General features: G+C 36.6%; 1 protein-coding gene and 1 pseudogene across 1 annotated transcript in view; one reads left to right on the top strand and one right to left on the bottom strand.

The window, feature by feature from the left end:
- Nucleotides 1-956: 956 nt before the first annotated feature.
- Nucleotides 957-7,205, top strand: LOC139782498 (uncharacterized; annotated as a pseudogene).
- The window catches only part of LOC139782496 (uncharacterized), a 5,226-nt gene continuing 4,733 nt past the window's right edge, over nt 7,008-7,500 (bottom strand). Inside the window, exon 6 of the mRNA XM_071721529.1 lies at nt 7,008-7,500. This exon is cut by the window's right edge and continues 187 nt beyond it. The gene's annotated coding sequence lies outside the window, so the exon portion shown is untranslated.

Consider the following 7,500-nt stretch of genomic DNA (forward strand, 5'->3'; position numbering starts at 1 on the left):
ATCGCTCTATAATTTTAATTCGCTCACACATTTTGATTCTGATTATTAATCAATTCCCAGCAATATTAAAGAAGTAATACGCGTATACGATCGCTATCGTCGCACGTCGAAAATAAGAACAGATGAAAACGAAACTGTACTTGCGAACTTCGATTTGGAAATATCGCAAAAGACGCTCTATAGATAATATTTCGTTGCTAATCTCTCTGTTGCTAATAACATTATGAAGATCAAAAAGGTAAATGTCACGCGAACTAAACAGTATATAACGGGTGTTTACATATTTTGAAGATGTTCTTTGTTCTTTTGTTCCAGTTTACGTATAAGGTATCTCGGAATTTATATAACTCGGATAAAAAGTCAGTCGAATAAAAACGAACCAATCTAATTTGTTCTTTACAATTCTTTCATCTAAACTTACTAGTACTTTTCATATTCCTCCTCTTTTTCTTTCTGACGTCTAATCATGCATATATCTATCTTATTTTAAATGCAGAAAATACAATTTGTAGCGCGGTCACAAAGAACCAGATCTGATATGACAACCTTGACAATCTCAAAAAATTTTTCGATTGTTCTCTGACAACTTTTTTCGCCAGCCAAATTATTGCTTTTTTGCACTGCTCAACAAACATTTTAATTGTTATACCGTAATTTATTAAGAGAAACAGATAATAATATTTTATACGAATTAATGTGAGAAAAATTTAGCATAATAGCTATTAATATATCTTACAATTAGGCAAAATTCTTATTTCTTTATAAATGAAATAGTGATGTATTTAAATCTTTTCTATTTTCTTTTTCCCTTATTTTTGGTAATCATGCATTTATGTCCATTTCTACCAAAGTAAATTAATTTTAATCTCTTCTTTAATCTCTTCTTAAATCTTTAATTTTCAGGAAAGAGGATAAAAATATTTAATTCCATTTTTTTTTCGAATTGTGAGATAGTTGACTCAATTGCAATTACGATATTTTGTTGTAATAAAACGTACATTGTTTCTTGAAAAGGTTGGCTGTGACTCATTTGTCAACTCACTTATGACACTATTCTTCAGTTTAAAAGAATAATGACACTTCTGCCCCGTGCGGCGGATTTCGCACGTAGACTTGTGACATTGTTAGCACGTAGATAACATTTAAAGCATATATTTTATAGGTTTAACTCAAAATTGAAATTTTGTAAGTCTGTGTGACAATATATATTCTTTTCGGGATACGATATGTATAATAAAGTTTGTTGACAAAATAGGGCAATTAATGTTAGAAATTAAGTAGAGTTCGACATACTATACAGTTTGATGCAATTTTGTGGCAGAAACAGATAAGAACAAACTCTGCGTTCGACAATTTACTACCAGATTGCTGTCAGATAAAATATCAGAAAACTCCGCCACTAAAACACAAGTTAATGAGAACATAGTTAGCAATTTCTGATTGAATTTTTGCCAACTTGACATACTGCGAACAATTTCTTCATTGGATGTAAACTGGCGTCTTTAAAATGTTATTTTAAATGTTATTTTTGATATAATCTTTGATAATATTAAGTTAAAGGATATATGAAGAGACACTATTATATAAACAATTTTATTTTAAAACATTATAATTAATAAATGACAAGAGAACTGTTATTTTTTAAAGTTATAATATCTAAATAAATACATGAATATGTTTATTTACTTTTATACACAAATATTATGGAGCATATGTAATACTGTTACTAAAATTATTTAAGAGGGAGTATAATATGATTTATAGAAGTACAATCATTGAGTGCGTCGTGTAGATCATAATGTCGAGAGCTAAAATATTGACACATATCTCTACTTGACAACAAATTTACAACGCCTACAGGTATCCCAGCTGTTGAAAACATGTTAAAATATGGTGCTAAAGTACACGAATTTTTATTATGTAGCACAATGACACAATTGCCAATCATAAAAGATAATGTCAGATAATTAAACAATGTTTCTTCATCTGCATGATAAATAGAAACAATGTTTTTTGATCCATGAAACTTGATTATCTCTAATCTTTCATCCAGCCATTTTAATTTAGAGCGAACGACGTTTCCTAATTTTATAGTGTTTAATACTGTTTCTGCAAAATTAAATTCGCTGAAAAAGAAAGCAAAAAGGGAAATATATTTGTTAAGAGTGTTACTAAGTGTTAACAATCACACAAATGTATAAACAATAAACTTTAAAAATACATGAAAATTTTCTAGTAAATTAATACCCATTGCATTCTAATGTAGATGCAAGATTCTTTAATATTTCTTTTCTAGAAACCATAGGCAAGAGACTCCAATCTTTGGATGCTTCCGCGCTTGATTCCATGCATAATATCACATCTTCCCTACAATGTTTTTAAATATTAATTTAATAGGTGAGTTTTACTAAATTTCTTAAAAATTATTGCAGAGTTAAGAAGAAGGGCAAGAAAGACGCATGTATTCGTACCGTGTTGCGTGTGCATATGTATTTCTATTATGTATCCAATATCCATTCTTCACAGGTTTTTGCCATCCGCCGTTATAAAAAAGATCGTTAACTGAACCTACATATTTATTTATTTTATCTCCATTTTTTAAATCGGCCCGGATAAGCTCTTGAAACCAATTGAAAGGAGAAACGAGCTTTTTCCAAGAAAACGTGATATCGGAGCAAAATTCGAAGTGCGTATTTATGAATGTAATATCTCTCTGCTCTCAGAACAGAAATTGTTTCAATAAAGATTTTGGCAATTTGGCCATTGTATTACAGCATTTAAATTATATCACATAATACGTACGCGTAATAACGTTGCTAATTCTTTTGCAGCTGTAATATCTTCTGACCATATAGACACCATATTGACAGACTCCAGATTTAAAATATATGAGGGAATGTAAATTAATTCTTTCTTTGTATGAAACGCGAAAATGGGCACCCAGGGGGGAGGTGAGGACGAGCGTGTTCTGGTGCGCGCGGCGCGTATCGAGGCGCGGCCGTGATTTTCCGATGCGGTGGTCCGGGTGCAGTGACCTTGGTCCCGCTGTCAAGTCGCTCAAGAGTACGCACCCCCCGCCAAATTCAAACTCCGCCGGCGCGCCCGGTCACCGGTGCCGATACTATTTTCGGGACTGAATCACTTTTCTCTTTCTTTTATTTTACTTCGCTTGGAATAGAAGCGCTAAAAAGATTGTATTATCTCGTTAGACCCCGCTATCTGATAAGGAGGGGTATCGTTTAATCTTAGTCGCGATGGATTTTAGTGCTAACAAAAGCCTCTTGGCAGTGAAAGGTTGAGGAATATTATATTGCGCGTGAAAAGCAAAATACAGACTTTCTCGTTGACTTGAGTAAAAGTTACTGTCACTGTGTATATACAGAATATAAAAATAATGATAGTATTGAAAATGTGTTATTTTGAAAATTACATTGAAAATGTGTGGATTCCACTGTGGTAGTAGACAATAATATTTCAGTAAATTCGTAAAATATAGACTTTCTCGTTGATTTGAACAAAAATTATTATTACTATAACATGAGAACGATTTTAAAATTGTTACACGACAATAGAAAGATCTGCGAGTAATTTTAACGTTTTGTGTACATTGGAATTGATTATTCTATTTTAGCTTTGAACTATTTTTAATCGCATAGAGTCGAATCGAAGGAAATTGATTTTTTACCTATACTCTTCTTTATGATCCACCAGGTTTGACATCTATAGATAGGTGAAAGCTTGTGAGAAGGACAGTTACTAGTCTTTGCATCCAGAATACTCAGTTATGGAAGTTACAACGGAGGAGGCGCAAGCCGTGCTCCTGGAGGGAATGGAGGGTGCTCAGTACATCACCATCCAGAGGGCCGACGGGGAGTCCTTGAGCAAGGGGGTGCCGCTGCTGACTCTGAACGGCGAATTAATCTCGGAGGGCATGGTCGTGGACATGATCAACGCCGGCGTTGGCACCGACTACGGCACCGGCACGCAGTATTACGAGGCGGACGACTTGCTGCCGCACGAATTGACAGGAGGTTGTAATATGCTACTTAATGCCCGTATGACTGTATATTTTTACCTTGCACGTAGAATGTGAATTGTGTGATGCAGGAGGACCGTAGACTCGCCGCGGCCCTGGTCGCGGTACAGCTGCATCAGCAGCAGAAGCAGCAGCAGCAGCAGCAGCTCCACATCCAGTCGCAGCACGAGGACCCGACTCTACCGGACGTTTCGCACCTTGAGACCCTGACGCCAGTGAATTCGTACGCCATTCAAGCGGTGCCGGAACCGAACGCCGCTCCGTCCGTGTACCCGCCTCTGCAGCCCTTCAAGAGGATCACGCAGAACGTAAAGCAGGAGTTTATCAACGTTAAAAGTGAATACGACGTTGAGGTTTCCACGGAAAGCAGTGAGGACGCCGCGTCGGCGTCCGGACCCAAGAGAACTCTGCCGCACAAGAAGAGGATACCTCGTAAACTGAAGCAACAGTAGACGAAGAAAAACGCGCCGCGGAAGGACAGTAGCAAATCGAGTCAAGATAATGCGACGATTGAGTTGACTAGCGAAGTTCAGGCTAACATCTTCAAGTGCGAATTGTGTAGTTCTAAGTTTAGCAGTCAGTTGAAGTTCTTTGAGCATTTAAAGGTATACATTATCGAAAGTGAATAGTTAGACCCTTTTAATACGTATGTATCTTTACGAAATGAAAAATAATTGAATAATTTTTATAGGTGCATTACGAACCGGTAAAACAGGAGACGCGAATAGCTTAAGCGACTAATACTAATATCTCGATATCAGTGCCGGAAACAGTACACACTCTAGACAATACTGTGATCGAGGAATTCAGTGAACCCGAAGATCTTATGGAGGGTATTCGAGGCGTAGGTAAGAGAACATCTTTGACATTAACATTTTTGTTTTTAATTTTGCGATGCAATTGTAATTGGTTTTTTTTTCGCTTGCAGTGGAAGAAACTGGCGCGCATATCGACGACGATACGGACTCTCCGTTACCCAGTGCGAACAACGAATCGACTATATGGACCATCACCGGTGTCACGGAAGAGGTACAACAGAGGGACCAACAAATAAGACCACCGGCCGTTAGCGAGAATAAAAGTTCCGACGAGAAGGCAAAGACTGACATTCCACAAACGGCCAAAAAAAAGAAATCACCGAAAACGCGAAAGTCAAGTTTGTATAATCCCTTTTTTTTCCTCCGGAAACTCTTTGACGCGCTGAAGATAGAGGGATTTTAAAAACGATATTCTCTTGTAGGTGACGAATTAACGTGTACTCAGTGCAATCGTTCATTCCACCATAAAAATAGCTTAGTTTATCATCCGCATCAGTGCGATATCTGTAGTAAACGTTTCTTTGCCGCTAGCGCGCTGAAGGTAAGCATCGATTGCATTGTTCGCGCAAGGGATATATTTAATTTTACCAACAATATATAAAAATCTAACTATTCGGTTGCGATTGACAGGTACACAAAAGACTTCATAGCGGTGACAAACCGTACAAATGCGAGGAATGCGGGCGACACTTTCGACAATGGGGCGACTTAAAGTATCATTCGACGAGTATCCATTCGGAGCAGAAGTATCATCAGTGTGAATTTTGCTCCAAGCAGTTCGCACGGAAATATTCATTGATCGTGCACAGGCGTATCCACACCAGTGAGAAGAATTACCGCTGCGACTACTGCAACAAAACGTTCCGCGCGAGCAGCTACTTGCAGAACCATCGACGCATACACACCGGCGAGAAGCCGCATCCGTGCGCGGTGTGCGGCAAGCCGTTCCGAGTACGAAGTGACATGAAGAGACATATGCAGACGCACTCCCGAACGAAAACGAATGACAAGCAGTCGCTGAACAGAATCCTGACGGGGAAGAACACGGAGGAGATGGTGGGCGATAAAGGAGCCCAGGCAAAAACGATTCAGGATCTCGTGAGAGATCTGAAACTGGAGGTCGAAGCGACGGGTGTTGTAGAAATCGTCCAGCCGGATGACAATCCGGAAAGCATTTTGCCGCATACAGGACAAAACTTGGAATACACCGTGACATCCACAGCGGATACTGTAACAGCGGATACTGAAGACAGAGATCCTCTGGAAGCGGTTGTGCGAACGACTGATAATATGTGAGTAGAATCAATTATATCTCGATGAAGACTCGATCGATAGTAAAAGATCTCTTTCGACTAATCTATTATGTTTTTGCAGGCCATATTTTTTTATGTAATCTTGGAAGTTTTAAGAGAAGAAAACATATTCTACTGCACGACAAGATTGATCATTTATGGAATATCGGCACTCAAAATCGGTCTGTAATACAAAGATTACGTTTCATGAAATTAATTCTATAATAGCAGATCAGGCATATTCGATTATAACTTATTTTGAAATAAGAAATTACGTGCATATATAATTTTATAAGTATTGTAAGATCTAGAAGGCATTGTTCTTATTCGAAAGCAAACAACCGGAGACAAATGCCAATTTAAGATTTGGCAAGTAAACTGCATTAACACTGCCTAGATGTTGCAAGGATTTTTTGTAATTAGGTTTTTTTTATAAAATTCCAAGACAATCCATAAAAAACGGATATTATGGAATAAAAATTTCACAATCTTACTAGTGATTGCAAAATCCTAGATTCTGTCAGTGAAATCGTGAGTTAAAATTTTTACTAATTTATATCTATAAATATTTATAAATATATTATGAATTATCTTATCATAAATATAAATATAATTATATAATATAATTATATGATATAGATTTATATTTATAAATTTTATTTATATTTATATCAATAATTTTTATTCATTCCACAATATCCCAGTTTTTTATGGATTCCCTGGAACTTTGCAAAAAAAAATAATAACACGAAATCTCTGCGACATAGATAATGCGTAACATACTTTCCAGTTTTTAAGAGCGAGTAAGTAATTTGTATGAGGTTGAGTAGAGAACTAAATTGTATTGCAATAGTTCCAAGATTCATGAAGAAACAATATCATTTATATATATATACATACACACCCGAATGCGCATTATACTGTAATTAACATTAATCGTAATATTGTACATTTTTAAAACTAGGATTGTACAATAGTGTAATTGTACAATTTAGCGGTTTATATATATTGTGAATCGACGTTAAGAAATATATTTTTTACTTCAACGTGTTTATAGAACTACATTGGTCCACTTCATTCGCAATCTCCGAATCTAAATAGCAGCGGGTATCAGAGTCGGCACGCTTACGTCGGCTTTACCGATGAAAATTTGCAAGATGGTAGCCAAATCTCTGGATTCGAGGGCATCTTTTAACTTCGCCGTAGCCTCAATGCTACTAATCCTATTACACGAAACGTATTGTTAGAATTAGGCCACGATAAAAAGTGGGCGCGCGTGTTGTTTAATATAATAATCTCTATCACACACAAAGAACACTCTTCCTTAATTAAATCCGCAAGTATCTTTTTTTTA

This window comes from Temnothorax nylanderi, unplaced genomic scaffold, assembly GCF_030848795.1.
Source record: "Temnothorax nylanderi isolate EJ_2023f unplaced genomic scaffold, tnyl_v1.0 TNYL_tig0418_pilon, whole genome shotgun sequence".
NCBI classification, from domain to species: Eukaryota; Metazoa; Arthropoda; class Insecta; order Hymenoptera; family Formicidae; genus Temnothorax; species Temnothorax nylanderi.